Source organism: Uloborus diversus, chromosome 1 (assembly GCF_026930045.1).
Source record: "Uloborus diversus isolate 005 chromosome 1, Udiv.v.3.1, whole genome shotgun sequence".
NCBI lineage: Eukaryota > Metazoa > Arthropoda > Arachnida > Araneae > Uloboridae > Uloborus > Uloborus diversus.
Window position 1 is genome coordinate 48,044,849 of NC_072731.1, and position 24,425 is coordinate 48,069,273.

A 24,425-nucleotide genomic window follows, 5' to 3' on the forward strand; every position below is an offset into this window, starting at 1 on the left:
CTTTTTATAATGTATTCATTTTTAAACAAAATCTATTGTTGTTTAGTTAATACATTTTAAAAGTTTTTCGATCTATACTAGTTTTTTTTTTTTTTTTTTTTTTTGTAAAGTTTCTCTTAACCAAGATTTCCGACATCCGATGCACTAACGGTCCGAATTATCTCTTATAATCGATGATCTACTGTATCAAACAAAAAAATAAATAAAAATCTGCAAGTTAAAGCCTAAAATTTGATTTATCAATTGAACCGAATCGCATCAAAATCATCGCCGAGGAACGCTCAAAAATAAAAGTGCTAAAAATATCATCTACAGGTAGCACGGTAAGAGATAATGAGTGACTGCATACAGCAGATAAATAACGAAATTGGTCATTTAAACGTCTTTGAACGGTTTTAAACTCTTTTGAAGCTAGTTGCAGCGTCTACTTGTAAATGTTTATCACAGCACGCATTATTATTATTATTATTACTAACGATATGAAGGATTAAAACGTATAAATGTATTTAAGAAAAATCACAATATTTTTGAAAGCATCCAAATTGAAAATATCAATATTGTCAGACATCTGTTTATAGACTGATCATTTAAAATATTTATCACAGATAAAACAGTTTTGTGATTAAAAAAAATGTTGCAGAAAATTAATGCAGTGCACCGCAAATTTATTACCCTGAGTTTCGAATTTTAATTGAAAATGTTTTTAATAAATAGCGTTGCAGATAGTAGAGTAGACCGGGGCACGTTTACGCGGATTTGTTTTTCCATGAATTTTCTAATTTTTATGTGTAAACATAGGAAATTTTAGACATTGTGGTTTTATAAAGCAGTTATTAAAGTAGAGATCTGTATATTCATTTGTTGCTTAGCTTGTGTTTTTAACAGTATAAAAATGTTTTTTGAGTCCAAGTCGGTTGCGTAAACTTGTCCCAAACACGTTGTATGCTTCTTGAGTTCAAGTCGGTTGCGTAAACTTGCCCCAAACACGTTGTAAGTTTACGCATCGAGTAGGGCACGTTTCCGCATATTAAAAATAATACAAAGGAGTTAGTGAACTATATATTAAACCAAAGTTAAATGTTTCATTTCTCTTAAAACAGTTACAAAATAAGAAAATCACAAATTATTAAGTAAATAAGAACATTTCATAAAAGTTAAAACAAGCTAAAAGTCATAGGATAAATTAAAATTATAGGGTTTACTACTAATTAAAAAGAGAAAGTATTTAGTCATCTTCTTCATAACTATTAGGTTTTAACTAACAAAAATAAAGTAGTACTTATTTTCGTATACTTGTCCTATTTTAGCTTTTCCTTTTTTCGATTGGTTGTGTGCTTTCAAACTGTAGATGCAAGCAAAATTTTCTACTTCGTAAATAGAATCGTTCACTAATTTCCTTTTTACGGGTGTACAAACCTTTTCTGTGTCGCAGGTTTTGGTTTCATACTTTTTTTCTTTGATGTCTTCTATTTCTGTTTCAATAGAAACTTGTAAATTTAAAAGTAGTTTCTCCTTTTTGTTTTGTTCTCCTTTTTTTCCTATTAGCTTCCAACTACTCTTGTATGAGATTTTTTTAAATCGGACCATCAGTTAAGATTGTGAGCATCTTTTTTTTTTTTTTTTTACCTTTCCTGGTTCTTAAGCTTTAGTCTTACGTTTACAAATGGTCTTAATTGAGGTAGTCCGTATGTGACGATGTGGAAGGCCAAGGAATACTTGGGTTATCGATAAGCCATTTCATTATTTTGACATCTAACGTGGTTCTGTTCGTGTTTTGAAAGTAATATCTTACTATCTTTGAAATAGAGAAACTGTATTACAGGGTAAATAGTATATAAAGTTAAAGCTGAACAGGCATAGAGACAACACTTTATGATTGTAAGCTATAAGATATGAATGTGTTACTTAATTAAAAATGAATGGTGATTTTCAAAACTAAAGCTTTCAAACGGTAAAGATCGAAAAAAGCGTCCTGAGCACGTTTAGAAGTAAGACCGAGTAGTAAGACACAGTAAGAACGCGCGTAAATGTGCCATGATAAAAATGCGCAAATGTTGGCAAGTTTGAATTTATTTTTGACGTGCAACATTTTCTGTTCATACAAATGCAATTCTCAAAAAAGAATAAAATTCTGCTAATGTTTACATATCTATTTGTTCTTAACTGTGTATTATTTATTCACAATAATCTTCAAAACGTTCAACATAAAATTTACCCAACTTGGTAGAAAAAAGATTTTTCTGTCCGCATGCTAAACCGAACCTCAACGGATGCTCAAAAACTTGTGAGAATATTTGCTAGGGTTCAGCATCAATCTGGTATGACTGTTGGCTCTCCTGTGTATAACTCGTTTTGAAAAAAGAGCAGTGCGTAAACGTGCTCCGGTCTATCCTAAGTTTATTAGTCAAAGAAGAATTGAATTTCCCCGATTTTTCCTCCGATTGCGATATTTGATTAGGGAATGCCGCCAACGGCATTACATTCGGAATACATTTTGAAAATATTAATATTTAATTTTGATATCTAAAAACATTTTTCCAAAAATTATGACGCAATCTTCTATTTTTCTTTGATCTTAAGGTTTACTATTTGCAGCGTCATCTATTTGAACATTTTTGAACCAAATTTGTAACTCTGGGGAGAAAGAACTTACAACACACCACATGAATTTTCTGCAGGAACTATTTTTTCTCATTACCTATTTTTCTGTAACAAATTTTCAAAACAGTCAGTCTATTTCAGGGCCCCTTGTAACTTGTAGAACTTTACAAATACGAGACTGTCAATAGTACCATATATACATTCACACAATAACGTGATTTATAACGTAATATAAGACGAATTGCGTTAAATCTATATATATATATATATATATATATATATATATATATATATATATATATATATATATATATATATATATATATATATATATATATATATATATATATATTTTATTCGACTAAGATATTTTTGTTGAACATTAAATTTAAAAATAAAACTGACTGGGTGGAAAAATTATTTCAATTAAAATCGATTAAAAGCGCTCTCTCGAATTCCATTTAAAAGGTTTTTAAAGCGCAGATTTTTAACTGTTAGCTCATTCGTCTGAGGATTTTCTTCCAGTCTGCGTAACTTGAATGAACGCATTCTATTGAAAAGGAAAGTTGAGATTTCAGAAAATAATAAACATTCACTTTCAGTCCTTTAGGAATGTTGAAAGGGAGTGGAACATAAACAAGTAAACTTGAAAAGAAGTTACAATTTAAGGCATGGAAGAATCCTACTACCATTTTTCACAAAATGACAAATTTAATGATCGTTCAAAGAATATTTTGTGCCGAGTGAAAACGTTTTCCCAAGAATACTGTCTAAAAGAAAATGAATGTCATAAATATTTATCATATTTTACAAGTATACGAAAATATTTATTTAAACTTCAAATTTATTTTGTACACATTAATAACGTCAAAATAACATTACTTTCTTTTGTAATAAAATGATAATCAACAGTTTTAATCTTATATATATATATATATATATATATATATATATATATATATTTATTTATTTATTTATTTGGTGACGCTGTTTGTTTCTTTGTTTGTACTCGATGACTAGAAGACCCCATAGCACCTACATCCCTCAAACTTGGCACAAAAATCAAACGTGCCCTGTGAGTCTGCTCCTCGAAGCCCGAATTCTAAATTTCTAATTAGTTTTTTCATAATTAACCAATTAATCTGAAATTTCACGTTTTTTGCCTAATTAGGGGGTAAATAATCCCCCCAACCCCCCTTATATGTCGTTGGAAAGAGCTTTCCTTTCCGAACAAGATGATGTTTGTTCCATTTCTCTTCATTAATTAGAACAGGAGATATAAGCGATTCTAATTGCGATCCTAATTTAGTCAATTTTCAATGCTAATTTTGATTTTTGTTTCTGCAGTGACGTCATCTTCGGTATACGGATTAAATTAGAGCCGCAATATAGATAGACCGACGCATCAGCTTAAGTTTAGCGATTTTGTATCGGATTTTTCATTGTTGCACTGTTAGGGTTACTACAGCAAAGTTTCGGATTTCGCCAAATTTGCCGAACAAATCACGTGCCACTAATAATTGCTCACAGTGAACAATCACCAAACGCGATAACTCGCCAGAAAAGACAACCACTCAAAGACGAGCTCCGATCCTAAATGACTAATCTTAAGCTGATACGTCGACTCGTATATTTTTGGGTCTTAGATTAAATGTGCCTGCAGTGACGTCATCTTTGATATACGGTTGCGTTCGAATAGTAGAACTGGTAGTTGCGCTGTTGTCATTTTTGTTAAATTTATTGTGCGAATGTTAATTGATTTTCTTTTTAATTCTTACCGGGTGCAGGATTTCTTTTTTGTTCTAGATGTACCATGTTTTTTAATTGTGTTGTTTTTCTGCTGGAGAGTCGAATCCTTTTTCGTACAGTATACTACGGGATTTCCTTTTTGTCCTAGATGTATCGTGGTTTTTAATCGCAATTGCTTATCGGCCAGAGTTCGTTTCGCTCGCTAAAAGGGTGGGTTACTGTAAAGCGGTCGCCTCTCTGTAAGTTTCGCTGTATCTATTTTAAGTTACATATTTGTTTAGGGGAGACGGGTGTTAGTTGTTACAAGGGGAAAGTTGTTACATTCGAATTAAAAAATAACCGCCAGGAGAAACTGACTTTCCTTGCAGTAGATGATAGCACTCACCCATCTGCATTCCCTGACAATCACTAAAGTGCTTGCAATCAGTAGCATGGAGAGTGCTTAAGGAAAACGGGTTTTTGAGCCGGAAAGTAATTTTTCTTTCCGCTGTTATTTTTCTATTTGTAACGAAGCCGTTGCAGATAACGAATTTATTTCTGTACCACAAGAAAGCCGACATTTTTAGGTAAGTGCTAACATATTTAAAAAATTTGTACAAAGATATAATACCAGTAATATGAGCCAAGAACTAAAGTGGCGTCGTATGTGGCAAGTTGTTACAATTTTGTTAGGGTTAGTTGTTACAAGTAACAACTTGCCCCCATGCAAGTTTTAATTTAATATTATGTTTTCTTTTTAAATGTGATATGACGGGGGACTATAAAAACAAGACGGGCAGGGGCAAAACACTCGAAGAAACGTACCTGGATGTGGCTAAAGAAGTAATTGCAGGTAGTTCATTACGAAGGCAGCCGATGAATTTCATGACACTAGAGAGATTCTGTAGTATGATGAAAAATACTAGTGGTGGTAAGTCCTATTTCTGATCTGTTTTATTGTATGATTTAATTCATATAAAGTACTGTTGTTGGATAACAACAGAAATAAAAGTAATAATTCTGATCTCTTTCGTTCTATGATTAATTTATTGTTAATTAGTATGGTTGAATAAATGATAATAATAATTACAACAATGATAATAATAATAAATAATGTATTATTCGAATGGTAGGTCTTTCTCCAACGCTGCAGAAGTGAAGACGGTTCGCAAGCGGAAAATGTAGATCAGCACCACTTTAATAGATACACCAGTAAATAATTGTTTGCAAGCCGAAGCTGGGAAACAAAAACCTGTGAAAAGGAAATTGTGTCTAAGAGAGAAGAAATCAACAGAAACAAAGGCAAAAAAAAAAAAAAAAGCAAAAAGGTGCGTCCTCCGGATGAAGACTATTTCTGCATAGAGTGCTCTAAACCGTACTCAGATTGCGAAAAACTAACTAATCGACTTCAATGTCATATTTTTGACAAATGGGCACATGACTGATGTGCTCAGTTTGATAAATTATATGCTGGTGAAAATTGTAATTCAGACAATGGTAATGATGATGATAGTTTATTAGAATAAGTCATTAATGAAGTAAATTTGTAAAGCCAAAAATTTTTTGGTTTTTAACGTGGTTAAGTATTTTTAAAATTTAGCAGAATGAACCAGAAAATGTATAAAATTCATTTCATCACTAAAATATATCTCATGTAACAACTAACCCCATATACTGGAACAACATGCCCCGTGGTGGGGAAAGATGTTACAATCTACATCTATTCAAAAACTTTGAAATATTTTGGAGTAGTGGCACATTTTTAAAAAAATATGTTATGAATGTTAAACAATCTAGATGCATTTCAAAGTTTCACGCGTGTAAATAATTTAAATAGTTTAGCTAAAAAAATATTGAAAAAAATTGTAACAACTACTCCCTGTCTCCCCTACGGCAATTTTGGCGTAAAAAGGTGAATGGCACAAAACGCAACTGGAAATAGGTATAGAAAATACGAAAAAGATAGATATTGATTAATTAATACCGATGCCAAATTTATTTAAGCAGTTACCATAGGCTGTGAACTTCGCGTAAAATTAGGAGTGGAGGGGCGTGGATTTTTTTTATTCAACAGATTTCCTTTAAATTCTTAGAACGGGCATCGCCGTGCGGGTACTGTTAGTACATATATATAGCGTGAGCTCTATTTTCGCAACCGTTTGTTCTAAATGCATAATTCCAATTGCAAAAATGTTTAAAATAAGTTATTTAATGATTAAGAGGGAAAAAAAATAGTGAATAAATACGAAACTAATTGATTATAAGGCCGAAAGTACCTTATCTTATTTTTATTAAAATGATCTCTACACAAGAATGATCCCAATGCAGAAAAAAAAATGAACGACCAAAACGTAAGGAGGTATTCTGGTTCAGAGCTTTAAGAGGCCATGCAAAATGTTAGCTTGGAACTTATTTACCTTTCAGAAAAATGATGGGCGCTAATCTCAACCAATTTAACTATAAGTATAAAATGGCGACTGCACAGAAGAAAGTACAGAACTTGTTCTGGCTAGCCGGATCAAAATTATTGCTAAGCGTGCAATTAAATGTTTGATCATCAAGATCCGCCAAGAGTAAGGTTTCGTGCATCCTGAAGAATATTTTGTAAGGTTACTGGTGATTTTGTTTTGGCGTACCATAATACAAACTGCGCGTTCTCCTGAGCAGCTGCAATTTTCTTTTGATAGCTAAATTTGGTTAGCAACTAGCACCTTTACTTCAAAAAAAGCTTAGTGTTTTACTCTTTTTCGACAAAATTCATTCTAGTTCATCATCTTTGCTTTCAAAATAACGCTATCTTTTAAAGTCTAATTACTAAGCCTTATTTCAAGCATTAAAAAAACACGAATAGGCTGAGTAAAGAGGGACAAACAAGTCCGGTTTAAAATGTGTTTTTTTTTTTTTGTCCTATTATTGGCACTGTTCGTCATTACAAGCTTTACACAAGCTTTCTATCCGAAATCTTTAAGCAAACTATACGTTGCCGACGTGCAAATTTTAATTAAAAAAATAACTTCTAATATGTTTTTTCTCCCTTTTCAAGGTCTTGTATATATTTTGAAATACACTGAAACTTGTACATTTGATGAATTTCATTTACACCTTTAAATTAATCTTTATATATTACTAGCAAAAATACCCGGCGTTGCCTGGGTTAGCAATAGTTATCAGAAACAAACGTTACTTGCATTTGTTTTCTGTTTTAAGCGAAAGAACTTAAAACACACCTTTTTAACGTGACTTAAAATCTAGCTTCTTCCTTACTCATAAAACTAAAGTAGCAGTAAGTAAAAAGAGCAAAATAGTATTCATATAGAAACGAAAACACGAAATTTAAGCGTATACAAATTTGAAGAATTTCCGAAATATGTGAAATTAAACTTCACATGTTTAAAAAGATTCATCAGTTAATACTTATTTATTTCTTTATTTATTTTACATTGAGTCTTACCTTCTCTGTATGTATATTGAAGAACGAACTGTTTAAAAAAATGTAACCGCGCGCCCGTGATCCCCTTAAACTTGCTTTAGTTATTTTGGAAAATTTCAATTATTGTGGGCTCTTGGTGAGATTTAAAATATTACAGAATTTGCGAGAATCGTTTTGGGATACCTTGGATAATGCTCCCCCTCCTTAATTTGAAAAACGGTATGTTACTAATTTTTGTTAAAGAGATATTGTCCCCATATGCTAAGATACTTTTGGTCACCATAAAATGGCGCTAAACAATTTCATCCGTAATGTTTCCAAAATAAGTAGTAAAATTTGGCGATGGTTTGAATTTGTGCAAAGTTACATTAATGGAAGTTTTTGTGGTGTTTATGGATTTGCCTAATTTAGTTGCTGGATTATTTTACAGTAAAAAAAGCTTTTAAAGATTCTTTGATTGACGATATTTTGTTTGCATGGTGACAGCCGACAAACATTATTACGTAGTCTTTGACTTCAAAAACCGTGACAGTTGAAAAAACTGCCAAATGCATCCGCTACTGAAATCAACCTGCATAAATTTTAGCGAGGTTTCTGCTGTTAGATTGGATAATGATTAAAAAATCCAATCAGCACAAATAATTAAAAAAAACATTAATTACACTAAAGTTCCGTTTAAATGGAAAATAATCAACCAAATCTATAGTTATTATTAGCCAATCTTGGGGAAAAAACGTTAATTTAAGATTTGGGTTGAGAAAAGCCTCAAACAGTCAGACGAAACACAAAAGCATTCAACAATTCTAACTATGAACTGGGAGTTGAGATGATACACTAAATAATGAATTGGGTTGAGGAAAGCCTTCGAACATGGAACAAAAAAAGCCCATAACTCGTTTTTCATACAACTTAGAACTTTCTAACAGATGCCATCTTCAGCAGAAAAATAAGCGCTTTCGATGGACACATAATTTTAATATGTGCACGTATTTTTTAACCGTCATATTGGGGCATTTATGCGAAAATTTGGACAAATTAGAATAAAAAAGGAACTATCAATCGGATTTTTATCGAACTGGTCTACAAACCTCCCCAGTACCAAAAAGAACAAACGGTGAAAGTTTCAGCCAAATCTGCCGGTTAGTTTCTGAGATCTTAGGGAACAAATTTACCAAAGTCCATTTTTATATATATAGAATAGGCAAACTGTTCTTTCGGTACCGATTCCTCCTTTGTTTGTGAACCGATTTCCTTCATTCTTTTTTTGTTCAGTAGCTATTGCCGAGTTTTAGTGTCATCAATAAAAGTTTTTGAAATCGAACGCTAATTAACGGAAATAATAAAAAAACGCATTTTCGTGCAAAGTGTGTCTTTCTACGCGAACGGATGGTCCAATTTTTTCGAATTCGATATGGTTGGGAAGGTTTTTAAAAAATACTTCTAACGAAAAAATTGTCAGGGCGCCCAAAGTCCAATAACCTAAATCCACCAAAAAAAAGTTATAAGCGTTTTTTAGTTAACGAAACTCAAAATTTTAATTTTATCTCTTTACCATTGTTTAACTTCATTGTTGGAAGCGTAAAACAACAGCGTTTTAATTCATTTTTAAACCGCTTTTTTTACACGAAAAATGTATTTTAGTGCTTTGAGCTGGTTCGTATGGTTGGAAAGCTTGCGAAAATTACTTCTAAAAACGTTTATCTTCCATTTACGGCAAAAAAAAAAAAAAAATACGAAAACCCGCTAAGATGACTAGAAAGGATATAGAAGCAATTATAAGTTAGCGAAAATTCATTTTTATTTGATTTTTCACGCGACTTAGTTAGCGTGAAGAATTTGCTAGATAATATTATATGTGTTGCCATTTCTCGCTTGAAAGAAATGCAATTTTTGCATTTTTTTATTTTTATTTTATTGAGGCTTTTTGGTAAGTATTGCATTAAAAATATTTTCATTTTGATTATGTTTTCGTGATTTCAATATTTAAATAAATCATTTTACGGAGTGAGGGAGGGAGGACTTTTAGTTTCGATAAAATTACCTTCTTCTCACAATAATACCTGCATTTGCTATCGCCAGCAACAAATCTCAAGGGGAAACTTTTGATAAAACTGGCGTATTATTGCGACGTCCAGTGCTTTCGCATGTACAATTATGTTGCTGCGAGTAGAATTCCTTCATTTGACTCTTGAAAATTTTACATTTCTAACGGCAACGGTCATGCCTACTTTTACAAAGAATATTGTTTATACAGAAGTTTTACGTATTAAAGGAGTTTTACGGTATTATTTCATTCAGGAAGACTTCCATAATTGTGAAATTGGCGAACTGTATCCATTGGTGTAGCATTTTTGGCACTAAAATGCCAGCGCGAGAAAAAAATTTTCTTTTTCATTCGTAAAACAAAAGAGTAGAGAAATGTCGATTTGCAAGGAGATGACTACGAATAAAGTCCCTCTTTAAGGTGGGGTTTATTGAATTAACCGTTCTTGAAAAGGGGGAGGAAATAAATGACAAGAGGGACATACAATTGAGAAAATGTGACATCAAGCCTTTTTTTGATAAGAAAGTTCATTAAAAATAGTATGGCATGTGGCAAAGGGAACAGGGAGCATGGTGAAGTGTGAAACGTTGTGACAAAGGGGAGAAGGGTCAAAATTTTTGAAAAGTGCTTTGCTCAGTTATTTCCTAAACAGTAAACAAATCACAAAAACGACTTTTCTTTTATAAAATTGCACTATTGCGATGTCCAGTGTTTTTGGATGGACAATTTTTAATGTAGCAAGTATCATTCGTTCATTTGTCTCTTTTAAATTTTATATTTCTAATGGAAAGGGTTAAGGTAACTTACTCAATAATATTAAACTTTTTAGAAGAAATATTGTTCATGAAGAAGTTTAATGTATAATCTGTGTTTTGCAGCACCATTTCATTCGGGAAGATTTTGATAATTGGGAAATTGGCGCTCTTCATTTATTGGCGTCAAATTTTTGGCACCAATTGCAGCACAAGAGATGTTTTTGTTTGCATACGGTTACCACAAAACAGGGACTGTCCACGAATGAAGTCCCGCTTTAAGGTGGAGTTCACGAAATAGTAACAGTTTGTGACAAGGGGGAGGAAAGAAATGACAAGAGGAACATATAATGGGGAGAATGTGACATCAAGCCCTTTTTTAATAGAAACGTTTATGAAAAACAGCGTGACATGTGACAAAAGGAAGAGGGGTATGGTGAACTTCGAAACTTTGACAAAGAGGGGAAAGTGTGACATCAGTTATGCACCGCCCTCAACCATAAACAAATCTCAAAGATGACTTTTTTTAAATTTTTACTATTATTGCGACGTCCAGTGTTTTCGAATGAACAGTTATATGTTGCCATTCCATATGTTGCCAGTTCGTTCATTTGTTACTTGGAAATTTATATTTCTAATGACGAAGAAGCTACTTACTCAGTAATAGTAGACGTCTTATAAGTAATATTGTTCACACAGAAGTTTTTCGTACAAACTGAGTTTTGATGCTTTATTTCATTCGGGAACATTTCGAAAATTGTATTATTGACGATTTTTATCCATTGGCGTCAATTTTTTCGTTTTCAATGCCAGAGAAAAAGTAAGGAAGTATCTATTTGCATAGGGTTAGCACAAAGCAACACGGTATCCAAAATAAAATTAATCAAGCCAAGAATTTGACGACCACACCAATTTCTCAAAAGGGCTGTTTTCTTCATTAAAAAGTACTACTTTTAATCACTGAAATTGATAGAATGAGCAAAAGAAATAACGTGGAGCCAGAAAAAAATTTTGTTTTCTCGACAGTTATTTTTTTTTAATATTTCAAACTTTCGATTTTGGAAATAATGCGTGATCTTTCTGACGTTACAAGTGATGTACTTTGGCGCGCTACTTCATTGCCGTGCTAAATGTTTACGCTTTGCTGTCAACCGCCTTTCCACGCTATGATAATTTGTGCTGTGCGCAAATGGCATCAGTGAATGGCATTTCATCGCTTTTGATGCTATGTGCAGAAGCAAAAAAACTGAATTTCAATCTGCTCACCGATTAAAATAACAGTTAAAAAATATTAAATTTTTAAAAAATATTTAAAAATGGTTAAAACCCATGTTTCTAAGCTTGCTCTTTCAGAAAAAACACTTTGAAATTTCGGAAACAATCCCATTACCGAAATATACCTTTTCATTCATATATTTTGAGATTAAGAGACAAAAAGCAAAATTGGAATACATTATTACCTTTTGTTATTGTGTGTACTTATAAAAATTGGATGTTTCCAGATATGCAGTAAACAAGAGTAAAAGTAGAAATATAAATGTTGGGAGTAGTTAAATTCATGCAAGGTTTCTAAAATATTCATTTATGAATACAGTCGACTTTCGACCTTTTGGGTGAACGCTAGTTATGTTAATTATTTCAGTTTATTCTTTGACACTGGCAATACAATATTTTACTCTGTAACAATAATGTTAGTTCTATGCTGCTATTTACAAGAAAAATTGTTATTTTCAAGATGGAAATTCAAATGATACATCATATTATGTTATCAACGTTCAAAATAAACTTTTAACTGCTTCTAAAAGCTTTATGGGGTCGGGTACCTTTTCAGGGGTCAAAAAATCGATATTTTGTTTTTGAATTTTTTTTGCAGTTTGAAATGATGAAACATTTTAAAACAAACCCCATAAAAATTCTCAGTAGAACGGAAAATATGACGAAAATAGCAGATGTCGAATTTGGTAAAACGCGTTTCTTTGTTTATCTTTTTGGCAAATGCTTGACTCAGTAATAGTAGACGTCGGACAGTGACGCTTGACAGTGACAGCTGGCAATGATTTTCGTTTGCTAAGCAATCTAATGTTAGTATTTACTGCTTTTGCTAGAAGAAGAAAGAGATTCATAAGATAGATAAGATGGATAAGATTTATTAACAAAACAAAATACACATACATAACAGTAAGCAAAATATATAAAGTAAAGTTAAAAAACTTACAAATTATAAAATATAAATTACAAATGTCATAACAAAATATTAAGAAAATATTGACTATAGTTCAACATGAGTTAGTAGCAAATTCAACACTAAAGAGCGCCAAAGGCACTGTCCGCAGTGTTTTTTAATTGGTTTCTGTTTGACTCCAGAAAAAAAAAAAAAAAAAAACACAATAACTCGCATTGAAACATTCAATAGTATAAAAAATACAACACAAAATCCCCCCGGTTGGCAAGTCAGTATATTTTATCAGCTAAAAGTTAATTATTGATAGAATGTCGTTATTTTGAATATATTCATTGAAACCTTGTTTTTATTTTTTGAAGTTCTTCTCATTCCTAACATCTTTCGTTAGTTCATTAAACAGCCGCGGTGCCAAGTAAAAGAACTGCTTTTTAATAATCGTTTTATTTGGTTTTATAACTTTATATTGTTTACCTGAATTCGAGTATTATATAGTTTTTTATTAATTTCAAACCGGTTATTGTTGTTATGCAAAAAATACAATATTTTCTGTGCATATATTTCTCTGATATTATAGATTTTCTCTGACTTTTGTAAAATAGTATCGTTTTTATTAAGTTCTTGCTTAGATCCATAAATTATTTTCAAAATTTTTGCATAAGTTCTATTGAAATTGGTAAGATTTTTTTCATTATCACCTCCCCATGCACAAATACCATACGTAATTATTGAGTTTATACAAGCATAAAATAAACATCTAAGAAACTTTTTCCCAACTATATTTCTCAATAGATAAAGCCAATGTATTCTACCTCTTAATTTCTTCACAAGTTTATCAGTATGGCATTTCCATTTTAAATTTTCACTAAAAGTTATACCTAAATCATTTATATTTCAACTATTTCTATGGTAGGGCAGTTAAAGTTATTTGTGCAGTCACATGTTTGTTCGTGATATTTTATGCCTAAATCAATTTTATTAATTCCTTTCTTTCTTAAATCAAACTTTATATATTTTGTTTTATTTATATTAAGAGATAACTTATTGTCAGTTAGCCATTTATTTATAGCAGTTAAATCAAGTTCTATTTGGTTTTTTATATCAATAATGCTCCTTACAGAATATGTTAATGTTGTATCATCTGCGTATAGAGTAATTGTACCGTATAATTTAATGTATGACATGTCATTAATATATATTAAAAAAGTAAAGGACCTAAAATTGATCCCTGAGGGATTCCCGTTTTAGTTGTTTTATATTTGCTTATACAGTTATTTAGTTTTGTTGCTTGTTTTCTGTCCGTGAGATAGGATAATATCCATTTGTAAGGTATTCCTCTAATTCCAACATTGTATAACTTTTTTACCAAAATCTTTATGCTTACACTGTCAAATGCTTTGCGTAAATCCAAGAATACTGCTGAAGTTTCATAGTTTAACATTAACTTAAACTTTTACTCCTTCGCTCGTTTTTTTTTTTTTTTTTGATTTGGTCAGCTTGCGATATTTTCATTGTGCTTCATATTTTGAAAATGCATAGCTTAATTTTAGGGCTCGACCGATGGCATTTTTTGGCCGATGGGCCGATGCCAATTGTTGGCCGATTGTTCAAAGATGGCCGATGGCCGATTGTTTTCCTCCAAATGGTCGATTGCCGATGGCCGATGGCCGATGCCGTTGGCCGATGGCAAAAAAAAAGAAAAAGAAAAAAAAATCAAACAGAAATAAATTGATGAGATTGTCAGGGATTTAAAGTATCATTGATTAATTTCACTTTACTTCCTTTTTACGAATAAGGAATTGTAAACACAAAAAAAATTAGATTTCGACTTAAATTTCGATTTTACGATCACCATATTTATACATATACTCTTGTGATGTCTTCATGCGCGTAAACTTGCGTCCCTCAAAAACGTTATGAAATAGTAAGTTGAAAACTCATACGTATGTAGGTAGTATGATCTAAAAGTTCGAGGACAAATTCTATAAAACCTTACCCTGAATAGTTCACATTGCTGAAGCACATCTATCTACAAAAAAGTCACCTTGAACGACTATGCACTTCTGCCAACGTTCGTATAGCTTTTAGAAGCACTCCTGGAAGACATTTTTCGTAACCTCCTGTAAGGCCTCTTGCGCTGCTGCTTTTAACTTCATCGTGGGGAAGAAGGCGACTTTCATGTTGAGGATGCACATTTCGATTGGTCAATACTCTGATATGACAAACAAATAACATAACGTTTCGTCGGACTTATTTCCGTGTGATTTTTACCTGTTCCCAGCAAAAAAAAAATGCGCGCCGCTTTCTTCCGTGAGGAGAAGATAAAGATGCATCATAGAAGGCACCGAAAAATGTTTCCAGGAGTGTTTCCAAAAGTTATATGAACACTGGCAGAAGTACACAGTCATAAGACGACCTTTTGAAGGTGGATGTGCTTCGGTAATGTGAACTATTTTGGGTAAGGTTTTATACAGCTGGTCCTCGAACTTTTGGATCGTACTACGTATAATCTGTATAGGGTGTAGTTGTGCTTCTCCTTTTTTGACTGCTGTGATTAAAAAGAAAGAACAACAGCAAAAAATAAGAGACTGTTTAATAACCAATTGATTTGTTTTTTTTAAAAAATTGAACATATAGCTAAGAGTTCAGTAATATTGTAATAATGTATGGATTTAGGTACATTAAACATAATTAAAAAACATTAAATTATGTTGTTTAATCATTCAAAAAAATAAAGAATAAAACTATGAAACAGGAATATTTTTATACTTATTTAAAATTTATGAATAGAAAAGTTTGCATTTTTCAAAAAAACCTATAACAGTGACATAAATTTTGCTGAAAAAAGAAGTAGCCATGAAAAGAGCGAGATTCTTAAAATGCAACTACAATAAAAAAAACTCAATATTTACACCAAGTTAATAACTGAATACATATACTACGTGATCTGATGTTCGCACAATATTGAGCAGTTGGACTGTTTAATCTTTTATGAAGCTTTACAAACAAGTTCAAATTAATTTTTTCAATTTAACAATAATTTTCTGAAATTTAAAAAAATTGCATAATAGAAAATCCTTGAAACTTTTAATAAAAAAAAACTAAAATAACTTATTCATTGATTTTATATAAATACATAAAAATAGGTACAACAGAAAAAAATCGATTGCTATTAATGATGCAAACAAGTCGGCGCATTACGAAATATAAGTGAAACAAGTATGAGAAATACGCAAAATGACACTCCTTGACCAAAATAAATAATCGCTAAATATTTAAAAAATGCTTGAAACGACGAGGTAGGGTTAGGGGATCACCCTCTGATTTTGGAGTAACTCACACTTCGGCCCCAACCTCGGCCTCATTTTTTTAGTACAGGCTGCTACCCCCAACGCCTCGGAAGAGTTTCTGAATCTACTTCAGCACTTCCGAAGAAAAAATTCAGAAGTCCCTTTGATTTCCGAATTAGGTCACCATTGAAAACGTCTTTAATCAATTTCTTACATTAATGCTTTAAATTCTTTCTAAACAATAGATAAAGTTTGAAAAAAAAATCTTTAATTTTATGAACGGTGTTAGTTTTAAACAACTCAGAAGTACAAGTAGAGTTTAATTTCAGAAATATAGGGAGTGGAAGGAGGGGGCACGTAAATGTTCCCGGAAATTCAAAAAATAGTCGTAAAAAATAGAGTTCATAATAATCATAAACATTCCACAGAAAAACCCTTTCAAAACTTGCACCCGAGTTTGTTTTGACGTGTAGTGGCGGAATTAAAATATAGCAAATGTTGCAAATGCGCGAGAGGCCCCATAACCATAGGGGCACCGTAGGAGTTAAAAAATGCTTATGATAAATATTTTACAACTTCTGTGATAGAGAAATAGGGCCCCAAAATGTATTTCGACGGGCCCCAAACTTGTAACTCCGCCGAAGCGATACAGAAAAGACTGCATAACTGTGATTCATATAACAAATACCGAAAAATTGCAAATTGCCGTCGGTTCAAAGGGACTCTAATAAAATGACACAAAAACCGGTTCCGCCACCTCATATTTGTTTCCATGGTCTGAGATGCTATATTAGTTTTGCATTGAAATAAGTAATAAATAGCCACAAAAAATGATTAAACAGGCTTTTCAGAACACCCGAGCGAAAACAAAAAGAGAAGTGCACAACTGGCACGTACGCACACCCCACATGCGAAAATTTATCCTTCTACAGCTTACCATTTTTGAGTTATGACTTAGGAGAGATGCATACGTACATCCAGCTGCAAGAAACAACGCAATAATTAACTTGTTTGGTACCTGAATGCAGTACTAAAAATTCTTTTAGGGGTGACTAAAATAGAAATTCATACTGAAATTTAAGTAAACAATTTTATATAATAACAATAACTCCCTTTACTTTGTACTAAAAAATAAAACAGCAAAATTCCTTTCTTTTTCAAAAACATCGGCCAATTCCATCGACTTTTCGATGGTTTTTAAGGCCGATGGGCCGATGTTTCCTACAAGTTAGCATCGGCCGCCGATGCCGATGCCGATGGCTACATTTTTGAACCATCGGCGCCGATGCATCGGACAGGCCGATGCATCGGTCGAGTCCTACTTAATTTTCCTTCTTGGCCGAAAACACTATTTTTTATTCTTCCGACGTTGTAATAGCACGGGAAAGGTGCTAAATATGAAGACAAAAAAGGGAAAAAAATAATTATGGTAATCGATTGACATCTTCCGATCACGCATGAACCCTTAAATTTGACACAATATGAAAAAAAAGCATCATTTTTGCGATTTTTAAAAAATATTTTAATTAGATGTTTTCTTAATGTAATAGATTGTAACGTCTTTAAACAGAGCCTCAAAACATGTGTTTAAATTTGGCCAAGCAAGGAAAAAAAGTTTAAAAAAAATGCATTATCATTTGACATTTGCCCTCAAAGCCACCAGCGAGTCACCAAAATATTTACGCTAGCATGTACCTAGTATCAAGTAGTATCCTTATCTAAAAGCATTTGCTCGGTTCACTCATTGCTTTTGAAGCAAAGCAATTTATATTTAAATCTTTTTTCTCACTGCCCTAAACTTTGACCTCCATTCGAGGGCCAAGAAGTCAAATTAGAGAGAAAGGAAGCTTCACTTTTTCTTATCACAATACAAGTAAAATATCCTGAAAGTTTCAGGAAAATTGAAGTTGCCAACTATCAGGCACCCATTTACTTTGTCCAGCTTAAAAAAATGACTCTTAAAAATCAGATTTGCTATTGGAAAACCCATGATTTTTGAGAAAAATATAAAATTTTGTGTATCTCCGAATTGACGGGTGCTCATTTTCATGAATTTCTAGAGCATATCTTATATTTAAGTATTTGTGTACTAAAAAGTAAGAGTATAAATAGAAATAGCATGCTTATGAATCAATATAAGTGTTCATTTTTGTGAAATAATGCATTATATTTGGATCAACACAGAAATTTACTTTTATAGTTGATTTTCTCGAAACTGTGATTTTACTTGTGGCGCGGAGCATTTCTCGAAAACGGATAATCTGAGGTGTACGAATTTTTGTACAAGTGTTTAAACACACATTATTTTTCTACTCTGAGAAAAACAATAGGTTGATATCTTGTTCATAAAAGAGTTATGCTGTGCGGAGCAGGTTTCAAATTATCAGCTTACAAAAAAAAAAGAAAAAAAAGAAAAAAAATCTATTCATTAAAATAGTAATGAAAAAACTTCAAAAATACCCATGAATTTTATTTTGGTATCAAAGATACTATTATAGTTGTCTTAATATCTGGTCAAAATTTTATGGAAAAAAACTAATAGATCTGGAAATAAGTCATTAAAAATTGACTACTTCTCGACAAATTTTTTCACCGAAAGGGAACTTGACCCCTAAGCTTAAGCATACACATATTTAAATTTTGTTTCAGCATATTGTGCATAATCTAAAACTATTTTGTCTTAATAATATCTCCGTTCTAGTTGTGAACTAATTAGTGCAGTTCATCACCAATTCTCAACTTCAAAAATGTCTTTAAAATAACTTCCCACTGATAGTACATTTATGTTAATTATTTTCACTTCAACGATTGGCAATAATCCAGTCTTCTGAAATGAATACAAAGCTAAGAGAAGATAGATTTTTTTTTCTTTTACATTACGATTTCTACTGAAACAAATGTTGAAACTACGTAAAATAAATAATGTGTTTTTTATAATGAAGTTTTAACATGTGCACAACCAAAAGTTGTATAAAGGAAATCTGATATTTTTATTTTTCCATTTGTTCCATTTGTAAAAATGCAAATGAGATATTTTGGCACAGTGCGTCTTCATATATCGGTCTATTCTAAAAGATGTAAAAAAAAAAAAAAAAAAAAATCGTTTGGACCTTTTTTTTTTGCATAACAATATCAGTGCAGTTAGTCTTCTAAACGTTAAAAATGTTTAGTTAATCATGTTTAAGTGATATGTTTTGAAAAAAAAGAGTGTAATGGTTTTTAAGCCCACTTTCCTGTAAAAGTAAAATAAACAAATAATGGTAATAATTTAACAAATATCAAGAATTTGAAAAAAAAAATGTGATGAGGAAAATGCGTGTCTGTTGGTTTGTCCTCCTTAATACTTTTAATGTTGAGGGAATGGTCATATTATAAAAATAAATAAATAAATCCCGGCGAGGAAACCTCATTCCCATATTTTAATTTTTGACGAGAGAATTTGTTTTTGGTTCAATTTAAAAATAATTCGAAAATAATTACATTAGTTCATACAAGAAAAAATTAGGCAAATATAGATCCCGCACTTTCTGTAAAAGGCGGATTTGGTTCTTGCAAACATTGAAATTTCTTGACGAAAAACAAGTTTGTAGAAGAACATTCAAAATGCACAATTCAAAACGTTTAATGTTATCTGCGGAGCAAGTTAAGGCAAATATAGGTCCCAAGCTGAAAGCAGGATTTAATTGAAACAAGCTTTATTGGAAAAGATGTTTAAGTTTTCAAAATTGACAGTAAAATTTAATGAGAATGCGCGCGCGCCTAGAAGAAAATTTAAGCCGAATATAGATCCAGAACATAAGTAGGATTAATTGGAAGAAAACTTAGCTTTTTTTTAAAGATTAACATTCATTTATTTTATCCACGTATTTATTTATTTATTATACCTTTTTATGGCGACGAAAATAAAGGGATGTTCAGAGTGTTTTTTATTTAAATGAAATATAGAGCAGCATATTTTATTTTTGATAAAAATCGTTATGTAGGTGTTCTTTTGTTAAAAAAAAAAATTTATTTTTCAAACTGTATCTATTTATTTATTGATTTTTTGAGAATTTCAGGAACGAAAAAATAGAGTAATCCGAGCTGGTAAATGTTTTTATTTTTCAAACGACTAAAAAATTGCATTTTTATAAATCTAATATATAAGCTTCATTTGTACTGCTGCAGTAACTTTATTTGTATACTTTTTTAAATTTTACACCTTCAGATTAAAATTAAATGCTGCATTAAACATCTTTTTTTTCATAATTCTTATATTTAATTTGCCTCTCGTGAAATTATACGCTTAATTGTTAGACAAAACGTCATTCTTGGATTGTCTCCAAAAGAAATTCATTAAAGGTTGAATTTAACTGATTTAAATGAAAAATAAACTTTAAAAAAAACTAAACTTGATAATACGTATTCGACACTACAATCTTGTTCTTTTTTTCCCTTTTTTTGCACAGGAGATGCATATGTTATTGTTTGGAATTAATATTTAGAGTAAAAAAGCTATGTTTAGGCATAATTCTCAGCCACAATTAATTGTGAAAATAATAATTATCTGATGTAAGAAAATCGATTCATGTTTATAGGAGAACACGCTCGTTTAGTTCTAGACAAAGAAAACGCTTTTGTCATATCTCTTTTCATCTATAAACTTATTTATTTCTACATTGAAAAGGGGCACGTAACCTGAAAACACGTGTTATGCCGTTAAAAGCAATTTTGTGCGAAGTAAACGTCTTTATTTCCGTTTCCTTCTTTTAGGTATTTATTTATTTCTTAACATGATTTTATCCTCTTTACCGAAAAGTACATTTGAGTGAACAAAAAACAATGAGTCATATGTAACTTTGTTTAAAATTTTAGAACCAAATTTGTAACTTAAGACAAAACCATTTTGTTCATTTTAATTAATCATTCATACAGCCTTTAACAATCCGAGCCAAATCTAATAAGATATTATTTATGCTCCCATTTACTACAAAAGTTATGTACGAAATTCCAATCCAATATTCTTTAAAACGCAATATCGATTTGTGTTTCCAACTTAATTATGTCTGAAAACAAAAACAATTAAGAAGACAATTAAATATTCTTAATATCAAATTTCTTTAAAGAGGATGTTGCTGCAAAAGCTTCGGAGGAATTTCAAAAACAAAATGGCATTCCCTTGTAATTAAATCAAGTTCATTTTATTTTTCTTCCTCTCGAAACTCTTTTAATCTGTCCAAACAATCGGCCGAAAGTATTGAATCTTAGACGATAATTGTAGTGCTTTGTTTCCAACATCCTTGAATGCCATTTGTTCATTTTTTAATTATTGTGAAAGTTCTTGGCACCGATGTCATTAATTCCTAAGACTTTAATCTGACTTTCATTAGCCGGGGCACATAAATATGGGAGATCTAATAAATGCCCGGGTTTAACGGTTACGAAAGCAATTACTGTGCGACTATTTTTGCAACTGGGACTATTTGTCGGGAACAAGAAATGTGTTTCATTCCAGATTTTGCTAGTTATGATTTCATTTTTAATTTTCTGAAAAGTGTGGAGCGTGTTATGTGATTTCTTTTTTTCTTGTGAAGGACGAAGTTCTACAATTAGAGTAAGAACTTGGTTCTTTTAAGATTAATTGACTTCTTATGCAAACAAAAATTACGCATTTGAGAATGCATGGAGAAATAAAATAAAAATAATCTTTTTCTGTCTCTAAATTTGAAAAACGAAGTCGCGCACGATATGTTTTGCTCTGAAATATAATTTAATTTTTAATTTAATCTTGTTTATAATAGTATGTTTGAGCAAAAACATGTATATAAATATATATCAATGCTAATAATCGATGCGATTTTAAACGGTTTTCATAAATGGACATTACAGTCTTCCCACGGAGTATATGGAATTCACAAACGTCCAATTAAGACAAGTCTATATAAATGAGGTGGAAAAATAAAATTTTGATCCTCGTGTACCGCTTATTTGAATGTGACTCTATTTAATTTAGAGGTTAAAATTCACCCGCAAAAGCTGAACTCCCTGAAAACTAATAGCTGTGTCCATTTTCGCCTGCAAACCTGATGTTTGCTTTTCCATCTATTCGGTGGTCAGACTATACCTGTTAGCGAAAATTAAACAGCGAACGAGAAATGGATAAACTTATGTGCATTGCATTAAAAGTTAATTTGCTTTGCGACTTGAGTAAGACGGACATGGAATAAAAGTAAGAGCTTAATTAACATGCAAAAAACTTGTAAACACATGTATTTATACAGTACTCATTCATAGACACAGAACTATATAAAATACTTAGAAGATTTCATGTCCGACACCCGAGAAAAAAAAATTCACAGGAAATTTCAACGCAGAAAATCAGTTTGCTACTTTGGCCCCCGGGGACCTGGAAAAACAGATTTAAATAACTTAAATCACATTTTTAGTCAGACCGCTCTGGCTGCAGGACTCATATAGATGCAACGAAAAGCCGTCGCAGCAATCTTAAGAAACTGGCAGGGAAAAATGAGACGGACAAACGCTCGCAATTCGATTAAACTCAGTTAAATACAGATTCAGTTATGTGGGTCTTGTCAGTGGCAAATAGTTTTTCATTGGTATGCGTGTACCATATGTCAGCTGGTTATTTATATGCTCACTGAAGTCTAAAATTAGTTGCATTCGTAAATAATCTTTAAAATAGTGTAAATAGGATAGACCGACCAGTAAATGAACACTTAAGCACAATTTCATTTTTAAAAAAAATCGTAGTAATTTTAAATACTATACTATTCAGATCGTGATTGTTAAAACATTTTAATTGATCTATGTAAGTATCTAAAAAAATTGCGGGAGCTTAAATTGAACCTCTTCCGATCTTTTTGGGTGTTTAAAGAAAAAATGGCACACTGATCCATTGAATAAACACAAATTGGTCCTGTGAATGAACGTGATAAATTTTGATACAAAAGGAAACTAAGAGTTTTTAAATTTATCTATCTAACTATTTGTATCTATCTCTATCTCTATCTATCTATCTCTATCCATCTATCTATATATCTATATATAAATATATATAGCTATCTGTCTTCATCTCTATATATCTTTCTATATCTCTATTCATATCTATATCTGTCTACCTACATATCAATCGGCCTATCTATATATCTACAGATTTGGCTGTTCTACGCATCTACATATTTGTCTATCTACTCATTCATCCGTCTATCTATCTATTTACTTATCTATCTATGTACTTAAATATTTTTCTACCTATCTATATATGTATCTATATTTATATCTGTCAATCTAATTATCTTTCTATATCTCTATTCATGTCTATATCTGACTACCTACATATCAATCGGCCTATCTATATATCTACAGATTTGGCTGTTCTACGCATCTACATATTTGTCTATCTACTCATTCATCCGTCTATCTATCTATTTACTTATCTATCTATGTACTTAAATATGTTTCTACCTATCTATAAATGTATCTATATTTATATCTGTCAATCTAATTATCTACCTATCAATCAAGAGATATAGATATATAAGGAAGGTAGATAAATATATCGATAGGTATATATGCAAATAGATGTATAGATAGATAGATATATAATTAGTTAAATAGATGGTTCGATTGATGTAGATATAGATACGGATAGATAAATAAGCAAATGTACACACACACACACATTATATATATATATATATATATATATATATATATATATATATATATATATATATATATATATATATATATATATATATATATATATATATATATAGACTGGTAGATGGGTAGATAAATAAATAGTTTGATAAATAAATAAATAATGTATGTAACGTAATGTAATGTAATATGAAATAAAATAATTAAAGAAAACGAAAAAAAAGCAGTATTATGCTAAAAAGTGTATTGTTTGGAAAGAAAATAATGAAGAAATAAAATAGTACATAAGTAAATATATGAATTAATAAACACATAAGACTATCTGCATTACAAAAACGTACAAAAATGAAAATATCTCAAAGAAACTTCAAATTTCTTTTTAAATCAAAAGAATTCTCAAAAGAAATCTCTAAGAGGAAAAGACGAAAAAACCAGTGTTCATTTACTGGTTTTTAGCAATTTTTTGTACCCAGTGGTTGAACACCGCTCTGCCTGAAAATCTACGCATTCTGCTTTGGCTGAAACAATTTAAACCCATAGATGAAATATGTATACCTAATTTGTTTTTCGTAGAGTTAAAAAACAAAATTTATAAATACAATTAATATTTATCAAAAAAATTGAATGTACAAAACCAGCCTTATTATTTTAGAAGAGAAAAAGAGCGATTCAAGTTCTAAATTTTTTTTCAGGAAAAAAAATATGTGATCAAAGTAACCAATCAGGTGTCAGATAGCTT

The 24,425-nt window shown here is 31.2% G+C and overlaps 1 protein-coding gene across 1 annotated transcript in view; it reads left to right on the top strand.

Annotated features, from left to right (window-relative positions):
• LOC129220153 (lachesin-like) overlaps nucleotides 1-24,425 on the top strand; it is a 428,258-nt gene that overhangs the window by 364,040 nt on the left and 39,793 nt on the right. The gene's annotated exons all lie outside the window — the stretch shown is intronic.